Source organism: Meriones unguiculatus, chromosome 11, assembly GCF_030254825.1.
Source record: "Meriones unguiculatus strain TT.TT164.6M chromosome 11, Bangor_MerUng_6.1, whole genome shotgun sequence".
NCBI lineage: Eukaryota > Metazoa > Chordata > Mammalia > Rodentia > Muridae > Meriones > Meriones unguiculatus.
The window spans coordinates 17,474,494-17,489,495 of NC_083359.1; the positions used below are offsets into that span (position 1 = coordinate 17,474,494).

A 15,002-nucleotide genomic window follows, 5' to 3' on the forward strand; every position below is an offset into this window, starting at 1 on the left:
TTCTTCCGGGGCGGTTTCCCACATCTTAAACTGTCCTTGAACTGTTAATCTTCCTGACTCCATCTGCTGGGATTATAGCTATGTATCTCTATGCTTGGCTAGCTGGCAGTTCTTAAACACTAATTTATGAAGAAGCTTCACCTATAAATTGTGGAGCTCCACTCTGTACATTTATGATTAAGGGTACTGTGTTTCTACTACCACTGCTGAAGTTTGTAACAAACTTCCTGTGGAAATAAATTGTTTCAAAGTTTATTAACCACAAAGATGAGCAACACCACATACATAAAAACATGTCACTAACTGCTATGCCAGGGTTCCTTTGGACTTTCCTTGTCCTACTTGCAATAAACAACACATTCCATGTCACAATCCAATTTTATCCAACATCTTTCTCAGCTGAAACCACTACAAAGTCATTAGAGCACTGCACTGAGACAGCATAAACATAACAAACAACGAAATCTAAAAATGGTAAATGAAAGCACCAGGTCAGTAGGAGACTATAGTCTTCCTTCAGAAGTTTCATAAACTCGTTCATGTTCAATAAGCCTTGGATAATATGCTAATAAAAACATTTAAAAACAAACTCGTTTGCTTTGTTTTTGTTTTTTGAGACACGGTTGCTCTCTGTTGTTCTGGCTGTCCTTGAACTCTGCAGACTAGGTTAGCCTTGAACTCAAGAGATCCATGATCCACCTGCCTCTGCCTCTGTCTCTGCCTCCCCAGTGCTGGGACTAAAGACATGCACCATCATCACCTGGCAAAACTAAGCTTTTAAAAACAGAAAGGAGTTTTAAGAAATAAAGATTAAACCTAATCTTGAAAAGAGATCAGATTCAAATGTTAAGGAAGTAGAATCTTGGCTGCCAGTGAGATGTGAGACGTGCAACAGGATGCGGGACAATTCATAGGAAAAAAGGGAGGACAGTGGTGGCATTCCCCAGGGCAACGAAAAAGAGTAGAATTTAGAAGTGAAGGCATTGAAGTAGAATAGTTAATATTAACATGATGATCTGACCAGCTTCTAGCCTTATCTCAACTTCAGTTTTTCTGGATTTTACCTGATTCACAGAGCTGTACTAAAAGCAGACATGTGTAGCACGATCCTACTTTAAGGATACAATAGATAGCTAAGACAATGCCCAAGCCCAACCTGCTTTATATGGTATAGCAATGCCTATTATGCTATATAGTTCTAAACATTATATACCCTATTCAGGGTAAAATGGCATCACATTCAGTATTACATATTATATAAGATATCTACTATAAGGGTTAGAGAGATGGCTCAGAGGTTAAGAGCACTGGCTGTTCTTCCAAAGGTCCCGACTTCAATTCCCAGCAGCCACATGGTGGCTCATAACCATCTATAGTGAGATCTGGTGTGCAGGCAGAATATTGTATAAATAATAAATAAATCTTTAAAACAAAGATGTCTACTATGCTTAGATAATACATATTATGTGTATATACAGTATCCAAATACTGTAGACATATACATATATATATCCTATAAATAAAGCCTCAATAGCCACTAAACTAGGGACACTGTAACTTACATTAAAGTCATTCCCATATATGAATTGTAGCTCATTTGATCTGCTAAAGCAAGAATCACCAAATCTTTTTAAGGCCAGATAGTAATGTTAGGTTTGGCAGTCCATAGTCAGTTACTCAACTCTGTTCTTGGAGCAGCAAAACCCAGCCACAGACAATACATAAACAAATGGTTTGACTGGGTTCCAATACAATCGTATTTATGGACACTGAAATTTGAGCTCCCTATAATATTCTCTTCCCAAATAACATTTTGACTCTTTGCTACTATTTAAAAACATAAAACAAAATAAAAGCCATTCTTACCTCATAGGCTGCACAAAAACAGACAACAGGTTACACTGGATTTACTGGCCACAGTTCACTGACCCTTGTACAACACAGAACTGCCCTCACCCAAACTTTCCAAATATTTCCTTTTGTGTTAATCTTAATGTAAGAGAAAAAAGAAAAGAAAAATCTCTTACTTGTCAGAAAACATTTACATGGCTAACCAAAGTCATCTCTCAATTTGCAAGCAAGTCAATAAACTTGCTGCTTATTTCACATGGCTTTATTACTGTGTATTCAGAAAGATCAAGATCACTGTAAGCTGTAGAATAATACCTAATCCCTTCCCTTAGAAGCATTTTACTTCACTAGTTCAGGGGAAGAGCACCTGCCTACCATACATAAACCCTGAGTTCAATTTTAATACTGTAAAACAAAATCTAACCCAATCTTACAAAGTAAGTGGGTTTTTCCCCCTCTACTACCATTTATCAGCTGTATCAGAAATAATCACACTTAGCATTTTAGCTCAGTTTTCAGTCTTATGAGTAAGAGGATATCAGGGACTGGGGTGATGGCTTCCTGTTCTTCCAGAGGACCAAAGTTTGGTTTTCCATGCTGGGTACCTCAAAATTGCCTGTAACTCCAGCTCCAGGGGACACACACAACACACATAATTAAAAATAATAAAAATGAAATTTTAGGACAACATTTAACATCAGTACCTAGGAGAACAGTAACCTTTAAATGTGTTTATTAAATATAAATTTGGGTAATATCCTACAAAACAATGAAGTTGTTTGCTGATGCATGTGATTAGTGTATGTTAAATTAAAAACTTATTCCATATGGGAATACATTTGGGGAAAAAGCAAGATTGTGTACGTGTATTAAAGAGAAGAATAAAGGGTATGCAAGCCTTTTACCCTGTCTCTTTCCTGTATGTGATGTAGCTGATAAATTATGTTATCACAAGGTAGATCACTGAAGTAGGCAATAAGAAAATGGATTTGGGACTGGGAGTCAGGCCTATTCTTTCTATGATAAAAAGAAATCTAAGATTTTAAGTTCAGATTCAAGTGTTATAGCCAATCTACAGCAAACGAGAATGGAACACATCTCAGATGATAAAGAAATACTCTTGAACACACTGAATCCCCTTGGACGCAATCATGCTTGAGTTCTTTGCGTCCTCCTATGGGCTTATCACCTTTGTTACATTTCTTAAGGCATTCAAATTCCTTTTTCTTTAGTTAGGTTTGTGTCACTCTTAGCTAAAGTGCCTACCAGACAATCTACAAGGTATACTCAGATGAATGAATCCTAACTTAAAGATAACAGATGCCACAGTTTGGATCTAGATGGTTCCCAAAGGCTCCTGTGCTAAAAGCCTGATCTGCAGTCTGTATTGTGGGGGATGGCAGAAGCTTTAGAAGGCAAAGCCTAGTGAAAGCGAACTGGGTCATTAGCGAAATTTCCTTGAAGAAGATATTGAAACTCAATTGTTGTGGGCTAGCCTCCCTCCCTACTTTCCTTCATTCTTTTCCTTCCTTTCTCTCCTTCATGGCTTCCACAAAGTGAATTCGTTTTTGTCACTATGATTTTATACTATGAAATATGAAATAGTCCTTACCACAGTCCCAAAAGTAACAGTCAAATAAAAAAGCACTGCAATTTCTAAAACCCAGAACCAAAATAAACTTTCTTTTTCTTCTCTCTCTCTCTCTCTCACACACACACACACACACACACAAGGTCTCACTATATAGCCTTGGCTGGCTGGCCTGGAACTCACTATGTAGACGAGGCTGACCTCCAACTCACAGAGATCCGCCTGCCTCCACCTCCCTGAGTGCTGGGATTACAGGCATGGGCCACCATGCCTGGCTCCATTTTCTCTTTTTTAGGAGAATGTTGTTTAACTCAAACATTTTGTCACAGCAATGGAAAGCCAAAAGCAACTAAAAAAAAAAAAAAAAGGATGTGATCAACTTAGAAGAATAAACAGAGAAGTCCAACATTAGAATCCAGAGCTATCAGGGCTGGAAAGATGGCTTGGCACTTAAGAGCACTGGCTACTCTTCCAAAGGACTCTGGTTCAAATCCTAGTACCCACATGGCAGTTCACAATTATAATTCCAGTTCCAGGGACTCTGACACCTTCACACAGATATATATGGAGGCAGAACACCAACGTAAATAAAATAAAATTTAAAAAGAATCCAGAAGGGGGAAAAAAAAGATTCCAGAGCTACCAAAATGAAGATGCCAATCTGAGAATTAAGACTCTGCAAAGGAGCAGGCATAGTGGTGCGTATCTTTAATACCAGAAGGCAGAATCTCCAAACTGAAGGTCAGCCTGGTCTACATAAATTTAGGACAGCCAGGGCTACAAAGGGAGATCCTGCCTAAAAAAAAAAAATTTTTTTTTTAATTTTTTAAATAAAGAGATAATCTGTAGCTGGGCACGGTGGTGCACACCTATAATCCCAGTGCTCAGGAGGCAGAGGCAAGTCGATCTCTGTGAGTTCTAGGCCAGCCTGATCTACAAGGCAAGTCCAGGACAGAGAGAAACCCTGTCTCAAAAAAAAAAAAAAAAAGAAAAGAAAAGAGTCTGCTGCAAAGGAACACCAGCAGTCACAAAATTTAAAGAAGAAAACAGTAGAGAGGAAACAGGTAATGACTTTCAAGTACAATAAGTAGTGAGGAACTAAGGCCAACCACACATTTTGGCCACATAGGATTATAAAAGGACTTGGGAATCAACTACTTATGATGAGTGAGAAACCAGGCTGAAGGTTCAAGAGTGAAGAAGTACACAACACTACCTCTTCTACACATTGAAAATAAAATCAGTGGAGCACAGTGGCATTACACCTGTCATTCCCAGCAAATGGGGATACAGGCAGGAAGATTAGGGCTCAAAGTCATCCTCAGCTACAAAGAGCTCAGGCCGGCCTGGGTTACAATAGACCCAGTCTCAAAATGTCACAAAAACAAACAAAAAATACAAATAAAAAATTCAAGTGTAAGTTAAATCTAGCTTATTGATATAATTACAACTTACAGAAAACACAGGGAACAGAAGAACATACTACATGAAACCAAAGGGGTACACTCATCATAATCCAGGCTGCAAAATTTCAAAGGCCTGGCTTGGCGGTGAATGTCCTTAATGCCAGCACCAGAAGGCAGGCAGATCTCCATGAGTTTCAGGACACCCAAAGATATATAAGTGGGACTCTGTCTCAAAACAAAATTTTAAAAAGAAAAAAAAAAATCCACAAAACAAACCACAGTAATCCAGTTACTCCAGCATTTAGGAGGTGGATGCAACAGGATCAGAAATTCAAGGCCAGGCCAGGCTGCTATCATGCTGAGCCCAATGAGAAGTCACCATGAGCAGGGCCCACCCTCCTAAACTGAAGAAATTCTGGACAAGGAGTTATCAAGGAAGTTAATGGTAGCAGACATGTACAAGGAATACTAAATCCCTTTGTCAGTCTTGTGATTGATGAGAGTGTGGAGATGGCAACTAGGAGGCAACAGAATAAAACTGGAATGGTGGCCATTCGTGGAACAGAATCATCATGTTAGAAGCCTTGGAAAGAGTCTAAACAGTGGCTGTTCAGCAGAGGAGTCCACCTCCCTCTCCAAAGGGCCTGTTTGACTTTAGTGTAGAATTGGGTCATGTATACTTTCATATGAAATTTTTTGTTAAGTAAATTTTTGTGATACTCAGAAAAACAAAAACAAAACAACAAGAAAGAAAGAAAGAAAGAAAGAAAGAAAGAAAGAAAGAAAGAAAGAAAGAAAGTTAATCCAAGGCCAGCACCAACCAGAAATCCAATTTGAGGACAGTCTGGGCTATATGAAACCTTGTCTCAATTTTTTTTTCCTTTTTTCTTTTTTTAATTTAAGAATAAGATAAAGGGCTGGAGAGATGGCTCAGTGGTTAAAAGCACTGCCTATTCTTCCAGAGGTCCCGAGTTCAATTCCCAGCAACCACGTGGTGGCTCCCAACCATCTATAATGAGATCTGGTGCCCTCTTCTGGAGTGCAGGTGTACATGCAGACAGAACCCTGTACACATAAAATATAAATAAATCTTTTTTAAAAAGTATAAGATAAAAAGTAATTCCAACATTAAAATTAAAAACTAAATTTACCTGGCTCTCCCTTTCTCTGTGTATCAGTACCACTAAAGTTCTCAAGGTGTGGTCAGGCATGGTGGTGCATGTCTATAATCCTAGAGGCTTAGGTAGGAAGAGAGCTGAAAGTTTGAGGCCAGTCAAAGTTATACAGGAGACTTGTCTCAAACAAACAAAACGGCAACTGAAAATGAACAAGACAAAATGGATCAGGTGTTAAGGCAAGAGTTAATAACTGGAGTATTTATCATTGCTATTCCATGTACTAGACAGTGTCACTTCAAATGTACCAAAATGGGTATAGAATTAAAACAAGGCGGTAAGGGTATTAAAGACAAATGAGAAAGCAGAAGTGTAGCTACAGTCTTGAACCTTTAACTACAAAGTTATTTCACAGTAACTGAGACTGCCAAATACCCTCCCAAAGATGAAATCATTGTTTCAATTTATCAGAGGAAATGAAATAGGAAACAGTAAAAATACGAGTTACAGAAAGCTATAAAACTTTATAATATGCAGCAAAGGTTTTTATCTAGAATGTATGTGGAACAGAGATACAGATGGAAAAAAAAAAAAGCCAGAGGCCTGGCATAGTGGCGTATGTTTGCAGTCTCTGGCTGCTACCAATCTGAGGCTTCTGGGTTTAGGTTGTGCCCCCAATACTTAAGGATACCTCTTTAAAGGCGGGTGTGGTGGCACAAACCTTTAATCTCAGCACTTGGGAGGTAGAGGCAGGTGGATCTCCATGAGTTCAAGGCCAGCCTGGTCTACACAAGTTCCAATCCAGTCAGGGATACAAAGTGAGACTGTGTCTCAAAAACAACAAAATCCTTCTTTGATCTTTATGAAAGGTATTACAAAGAAAAAGGAAGGTTTCATACATTTTTGACTATATTCTAAGCCGGTAGATAAGTCAAAAAGAATAAATACCTGTTAAATGCCTGTTTTCTTTGTTCCTCTGGGACACATAAAACCATGACTTCCACCTTATCACGTCAAAAAAAGTAAGATCCATAACTTTTAGCACGCTTGACCTTCCACAGCACTTTTTGAAGCTAATTCCCATTTCCCCCTTTCAAACACTGACCACTTGCTCACATAACTTTGGGTTATCTGTAAAATCTTAGATCGGATAGATCTACAATTTCAACTTCAAAATGCTATCAAATTCAATCTAACTGCATAAATACTGGAGAAGACAGAGTTAGAATAAAGAAGATACTCATTCTAAAAACACTACCATAGACTTTTAAGAAAATTACAACATGCAAGTGAATGCACTGTTCTGAAAGAGATGTGGTAACCTGACTACAGAAGAGAGCGCACGAATCGGAATGTGACACCGTGACAAACAGAACATTAACTGAAACAAAAAAATATTCTCTTCTTAGGAATTAATCACACAACTTCACCAAAGCACTGTAGTCAGCCACCTTCCACCTCCAAACAGTCCAGCTCCTTCCAAACCACACACAGATAAGCCCACCCCAACCAAACAGTAAAGATTTGGCTACTGGCTATTCTGGAGATACCCTACCTTGTCTCCACATGAAGCAAAATTTTCATTCAAGTAAAATGTGCCTTCTACCCCTCAGAGCTAACAAAAACCAGCCTGCAAATGACCACAAACTGCATGACAACTGCTGATATCAATTAAAAAAAAATTTATATATATATATATATATATATATATATACTGCTTCTAGGTTTTCAGGAAGTTCATCATGAAAGGCAATTAAAAATAACTTTCTGAGACTTTTGTTTGGAGACAGAGGACTGAGAAACGTAGTGATCAATACAGAACATAAACCAGAAGGAGTTGAAGAAGAAACCAGCTTTGTCAAAAGCCAAGTGGCCCCTAGCCAACACTTTATGCCTATATGATCAAAGATGATGATTCGAGGCTTCCTCTCGGTCCACCTCGGCTTCTCGTCAATTCTCGAATTAACAAGGATCTCATAAACATTTCAGTTCTGATAAGTTAAAAGGACGACCAAAACAAAAGATTTTAGAAAGCTCAAGAGAATCAACACGGAAACAAAGCTTTAGGCTTTTCACAATCTGAGCCTCCCCCGCCCCCCCTCGGCCCCACAAAAAGCACACATTTTAAATGTCACACAAACAGCCTATTCACGAGCACCTAGAGCTTAGATTCCGGCACTGGAAAGGGGGCTAGCTTCAGTTTAAAAATCTCAGCGGGGAGGAAAAAGCAGAATTCTAACTTGCAACTGACGAAACTCGGGAGAACCCCGAATCGAACTCTCCGTCTTGGTTCGAACTTCACTCACAAGCATTTTCAGAGCAGGGCTCTCGGCTCCCTGGAAAGGTGTCATCTGTGAAGGAGAAGGCTAACAAGGACACCCCCACACCCGGGACTCCCGTACCCCAGGATCCGTTCTCAGAGAGTGGAAGCAACAGCAAAGTGGCAGGAACAAAGCACTGACGTCAATTACGAGATTAACCCCGAGCACAGGCAAGCTTGGAGGAGAGGCCTAAACATCAATGCCCAGAGCCCGGCCATCGCCATCGCCAGGTACCAGGCCCATTCCGAGTGGGGAGGATGGTTTCTCGTATTCCAACTCGTATCCCATCTTTTCACTCAAAAAACCCCATCGATCACCAAGGACGGAAACTCCACCCCCCCCCCTTTTTTTTCTTTCGGTGGAGGGGAGATGGGAGAGTGGGGATGCGGGGGGGGGGGAGGTGCGCAGGATCGCGAGAAGGAAGGCGAGAACTAGTTGAGATGATGGCCAGAATCGGGCCTATTTTTCTCTAACCGGGAATGACTTGAGCCGAAGGAAGGATTCATTTTTTTCAAAGGCTAAATCCGCCGACCGCATCTACGGGGGAGGAACGGACGACAAGGGGAGGGAGAGAAACGGCCAGAAGATGGGCGTCCGGAAGGTTGGTTGGGAACGGGTTGGCCTTTAAAAATATATATATATAGATAGATAGATATAGATATATAGATATTTTCCTGGTCTGATATTTATTTCCGAGAGGAAAGTGGGGCGAGAAGACTTGCGGGCGAAGCCGGATCCGGCGCCCTCCCCTCCCCCGCGGGTCTCCGCCAGCGTCAGCGGCCCGAGCCTCGCCTTCCCCGCGGCGCGGCCGCGCCTCGGTCGGACGTCAGTCGGTCGGTCCGTCCGTCGGCTTCTCACCTCCAGTCCCCGCTCCGCTAGGCCCGAACCATCTCCCGACCGCGGCGGCGGCGGCGGCGGCTGCGCCCGGCCTGCACCTTCACCGGACGCGCCTTCGGGTCCGCCCAGGAGGCGGCGACCGGCTGCCGAGGCCGAAGGGGCAGCGGCGGATCCGAAGGCCGCGGGGAGCCCGGGCGGCGCAGCGCTCACGCGGCGGGCGCCGGGGTCCCGCCCCGCTCCATGACGGCCCGGCCGAGCCCCGGGACGGGTGACTGAGGCGGCGGCGGCGGCGGGGGCGGACGGGGCCCTGGCACCGAGATCCCCGCCCCGTCCGCTGGGGGCGGCGGCGGCGGCGGCGGCGGCGGCTCGACTCCCGCAGCAGCCCGGACTGTGACTGACGCAGTGGCTGCGGCCCATGTGACCGGGGGCCGGGCTGCTGCGGGCGTCACGTGACCGGGCCGCGCCCCTCCCGCGGGCGGCGCGGGGGAGCCGGGCGGCCTCCTGCTCGCGGGGCGGCGCCCGCGGGGCCGACGTGCGGGGCTTGACGTGCGGGGGCGGCCGGGCCCGGGGCCTGAGGAGGCGAAGCGCCGGGCCCTAGCGGACTGGGCGGGACCCCGCAGCGGCGTCGGGCCCGGCCGGCGGCCCGCCCCGGGCTTCGGGCACACGCCCTCCCGCGCAGCCCGCTAGGGAGGCGCCCCGGGGCGGGGCGGGGCGGGGCGGGGCGGGGCGGGGTGCAGCCGGGTAGACCGGTTCGGGGGTGCAAGTGAAGAAGGCCTCGGACCCCCCCCACCCCACCCCTCGCCGCCCGAGTGACGTGGATGTCCGCGGCACGACGTCCGCAGCCGCCTGGCGCTTGCTGTGGGAGGACGAGCCGGCCCTCGGCCTCGTCTCAAAATAAGTAAATAATAAATGAATAAACAAACCGTCTGGAAAGCCCGGCGTCTTGGCAGGCCTGTAATTGCAGCACTTGGGCTGCCGAGGCTACGGAGGATCGCTACGCATTCGGCCTCTGTGGGCCAAATAGTGGATTCAAGACCGGTCTGAGCTACTGACAAAACCCTGTCAACACAACCCGGGCGGGCCTGCGCGCTCACGCACGTACTCAGGCTTTGAACACTCCCATCACCTCTTAACATTCTGCCAGTCGGGACAAGCCGTAATTTAATTGAAATTAGTGATTAGACAGACAAGGTCTTAACGTCTCCTGGAACCCGGTAATGGTGTACTGCAAGAGAGGTGGCCTCTTCAGGTTTATCTGAAAAAACGTAGACTCCTGTCATTGCTGTCACACCGTCTCTTATCTGCTTTCGTCATTTGATGGCACCTCGTGGTGCTTTTCCGCCGCTAACGTTTCGAAACACACGCTGTTTTTTAAGTTAAGTTCGAAGTTTATAATCTCACACCTTGGGAGTCTGCTCTCAACTACAGCCTGAGGCTAGGTCTCATAAACACTACATGGGAGCCTAATGCAATTGTTCACATCTGGGGAGATGAGGAGGCAGAGAGGGTCATGGGGGTGCTCGGCTACTTCCTCATTTTCCACTTTTTGTGTCGAGCCCATGAGATGGTGCCAACTACATTCAGGATGGTTCTTGTTTCTCACTTAATCATCTCTGGAAACACCAGGCACAGACACACCCAAAATACCTCAAAAATGTCCCAGGCATTTCTTAATCTAGTCAAGCCAACCATAAAAATTAACACAGCCTGGTGTGATGGTACTCACCTTCAACCCCAACACCTGGGAGGCAGAGAGGCACAGTCTTACCTAGCTCAGGAGAGCCTAGAACTCACTCACAGTGTAGCTGAGAATGGCCTTGAATTCCTGGTGGCCCTGCTTCTGCCTGCCCTATGCCTTATGCACCATTCTGCTTAGCTTAACAGTTCTAGCATTGTTCAGAGATCTGAGGCTCAGGGCAGTCCTCCTAGACGCTCCTGTAAAACGAAAAGCAAGTTATGAGGTGGGCGTGGTGACTCACGCCTGTAATCCCAGCACTCAGGGAGGCAGAGGCAGGTGGATCTCTGGGAGTTGGAGGCCAGCCTGGTCTACAACGCGAATCCAGGACAGCCAAGCTACATGGAGAAACACTGTCTCGGAAAAAAAAAAGCTATGTACCCCCGTTACACAATGGCATGGCGAGTGCATGCACATTCCGAAAGTGAGGAAAAGGAAAATAACAAGGAGAGATCTGGTCAAAGCAGGGCCATAACCCATCAGGGCAAACGTCAGCCCTTGCAGCCAGCTCCGTATTCACTATCCAGGGCTTTAGTGGCATCCTCTGAGTCCCAACAGGCTTGGGTAGTGTGGGAAGGGACACAGTGCGAGAAGCTGGAAGCTCTTGCTTAGCACAATCTGAACTCTGTCCCAGGAACCCATGGTGGGAGACGACTGATCCCCAAGACTTGTCCCCTGGCATCTATACATGCCGTGTGACTCCTGCAACACACACAATAACACACAAACAATTGTTTTTTAGAGACAGATGCTCATTATGTTGCCCCCGCTTGCCTGGAATTCACCATGTATCCCCTGGTTGTCCTCACGTTCACAAGAATCTACCTGCTTCTGCTGGAGCAGAAGGCATGCACCCATACACTCTAAACATATAGTTTTAATTATATGTATAGTGTGTGTGTGTGTTTCTGTGTTGGGGTTAGTGCAGATCAGTGCAGCACTCTCAGAGTGCCAGAAGAAGGAAAGTATTTACTCTGGTCTTGCTTTACTTCTTTTTTATTTTTATTCTTTGTCTTACTATGTAGCCTTGGCTATACGCTACCCGCGGCTCTGACTACACAACTCTTTTGAACGTGTTTTAATTTTATGCACATTGGTGTTTTGAGTGCGTGCATGTCTGCATGAGGGTGTTAGATCCCCTGGAACAGGAGTTAGAGACAGTTGTGAGCTGCCATGAAGGTGCTGGGATTTGAACCTTGGGTCCTCCGGAAGCACACTCAGTGCTCTTAACCACTGAGCCATCTCTCCAGCCCGACTCCACTCCTCTTGATTTTAGTATGGAGAACACTGTCAGGACACTGGGATGTACCTCAGCTGGTAGAAGAGCCTTGGCCTCTCGTGAAAGTTATGGCTGCCATCCCTAACATGGCAAAAAACAAGTATGCCATTGCATACCTATAACCTTAATACTCTGATGCGGAAGCAAAAGGATAGTGAGTTTAAGGTCATCTTCAGGTGCAGAGTAAGTTCAAGGCCAATTTAGGACACATGAGACACACACCCACACCCACACACCCGCCCCCTCCCCCCCCCCCCCGCAACACACACACACACACACACACAAAGGAGAATCTCAGGCTGTCAGGTCAGAGTCAAGTTAGAAAGTTTGTTGAAAAACATTTTTGTTTGTTTGAAGGAGTCTGGCATAGTCCAGGCTGGCCCTGAACACCTTGCCTTTCTGCCTCTACATCCCGAGTGTGAGATTACAGTCGCACCCTATCACGTCCAGCCTTAGGAGATTTATCAGTGGCAGCATACACAATGGTGGCAGCTTCCAGAGACACATTGTTTAAAGTTTCTAAGGAATTGTTTCTCTCAGTTAATCAGACCCTAGGTTAGTTCCTGAGGTGCAATAGATACAGGTAGAATCCAATGAGATAAAACTAGAGACAAGCTGCAGAAATTACTCAGCCATTAAGATCACTTGTTGCTCTTTGTAGAGGACTCAGGGCAGGAGGGTTGTCGGTGTCAGACTCACCCTATGGCAGCTCACAATTGTCACTGTGGTCCCAGAGGATCAGACACGCTTCTCTGGCCTTCATGGGCATAGGTGTGCATGTGGTACACTGATACTCATGCAGGCAGAACTTTTTTTTTTTTTTTTTTGGCAGGAGGTATTGGGCTGGTTGGCTGTCCTGGACTCAATTTGTAGACCAGGCTGGCCTTGAACTCACAGAGATCCCCCAGCCTCTGTCTCCCAGAGTGCTGGGATTACAGGTGTGTGCCACGACACCCAGCAGGCAGACCTTTCTTTTCTTTTTTTTCTTTTCTCTTCTTTTTGTTTCTTTTTCTCTTCTTGTTTGTTTTTCGAAACAGGGTTTTGAAATGTAACGCCCTGGCTGTCCTGGAACTCTCTCTGTAGACCAGGCTGGCCTCAAGAGAGTCCACTGCCTCTGCCTCCCAGGTGCTGGGATTAAAGGAATGCACCGGCACAGTCCCGCCAGGCAGAACTTTCGTATACAAAAAAATCTAAAAAATGATCTATAGGTCACAGGCCTGAGGAATCCTTACTGTACTAGGTCAGAGTTCAGACGTGATGTTTTAAGCATCAACAAAGTTTGCAGTCTTGATTGTGATATTTTCAGAAAATTAGAAGGTCGCAACTGGGAAAGGAATAAAGCTAAACTCAAAGATCACATGAGGTTAGATGTGGTTGTCACTGTTTTAACGCTCTTATTTGCCAAGGCTTGCCAAATGCCTCCCAGCACTCAGGAGGCAGAGGCCGGAAAGGTCCTGAGACCGTCCAAGTCTGCTGGGTGATTTTCAGGACAGCCAAGGATACATAGTAAAACACTGTTTCAAAGAAATCCAAACTAAAAACATTCATTTAAAAAAAAAAACTTGTCTCTACATAGTGAATTCTGCTATATGTAACAAAATTCCTACCTTCAGCCCCTGAGAGGCTTAAGCGGCCTTCTTATTCTTCTGAGCCCTCCAGGTCTCTTGGCCAACCAGAGCACCACACCCTGTTTTTGTTTTAGTTTTTTTGTTTTGTTTTTTGTTTTTTCTTCCTACTGTCTGGCTGCTGCTTTTCGCTCTTATTTGCTGGCGCTCTTCCATCTATTTCTGATTTCTGGGAGGTGATGCAAACCTTATCTTTAGACCTTTTCTCTCCAAGTTATCTAAAAAAAATAAAAAAACAAAAACAAAACAAAACAATAAAAGCCTGGCAGGCACTATGACACATGCCTTTAATCCCAACAGAGGAACAGGGAGGGGGATCTCTGAGTTCGAGGCCAGTTTGGTCTACAGAGTTTCAGGACAGCCGGGGCTACACAGAGAAACCCTGTCTCGTAAAACAAACAAACAAACAAACAAAAAACCCACTCTCGTTTTTACTGAGACCCGTCAACATAGGCCGAGTTCGTACAAAGACTGCGAAGACAGCAGCCGGGGTCATCTAGCCAGGTCATCTCCGAGAAGTAACTGCACAAGCCTGGGTAATGACTTCCACACCAAGAGGGCCCTGGGGGAGAGGATCACCGCCTTTACACGTGTGTCCCTTGTGCCCTCCCCTTCCCCTCCTCCTCTTGCCCCCTCCCCGCTACCCGCCCTGCCCCCACTGCCCCGCACGCACACAACAAGAAACTCTGCAGCAAGATTTCGGGCTGTCTGAAGTCCCGAGAGGTCCTGCAAGAGCTCTCGCAACTTGCAGGAGGAAGAAAGATAGGAGCGATAATTATGTCCGGGAGGTTTCAGCCCTGGATCAGGAGATAACTGCGGTAGATCCAGACTCCCAGGAAATGCTGAACTGGCTTTGGCAGTCTGTCCAACCTGCAGGTCACTCAGCCTACAGTTGGGAGGGATTTCAAGACACCCCGTGGGGCCGTTTCAATCTATTCTGTACTATTTTCAATAAATCTGGGGCAACTAAAAAAAAATAAAAAATTAAAAAAAAAAACATTTATGTGCATGTTTGTTAGTAGGAGCGGCGATCAAAGAAAAACGTGCAGGAGTCCATTCTCTCTGTAACATTGTCAGACTTTCCAACAAGTGCTTCTGAGTCACTTCGAGGGCCCAAAATTATTTATTTTTATTACTTTTTATTTACTTAGCCTGTGTGCGTGTGTATGCTAGTGAATTGTATAATCAGTCCTGTTCCCCTCTTTCTGAGACAGGCCTTTATTCTGCAGCTCAGGAAGGTGC

The 15,002-nt window shown here is 45.1% G+C and overlaps 1 protein-coding gene and 1 pseudogene across 3 annotated transcripts in view; one reads left to right on the forward strand and one right to left on the reverse strand.

The window, feature by feature from the left end:
- The window catches only part of Aff4 (ALF transcription elongation factor 4), a 77,739-nt gene extending 67,674 nt beyond the window's left edge, over nt 1–10,065 (reverse strand). For 2 of the 3 annotated variants that reach the window (XM_060363728.1, XM_060363727.1), the window contains exon 1: nt 10,045–10,065. The gene's annotated coding sequence lies outside the window, so the exon portion shown is untranslated. Of the gene's footprint in view, nt 1–9,142; nt 9,283–10,044 lie in introns of those variants that run through there. The other variant, XM_021637332.2, reaches the window with a different exon arrangement.
- Nucleotides 5,229–5,447, forward strand: LOC110548772 (small nuclear ribonucleoprotein G-like; annotated as a pseudogene).
- Nucleotides 10,066–15,002: the final 4,937 nt, after the last annotated feature.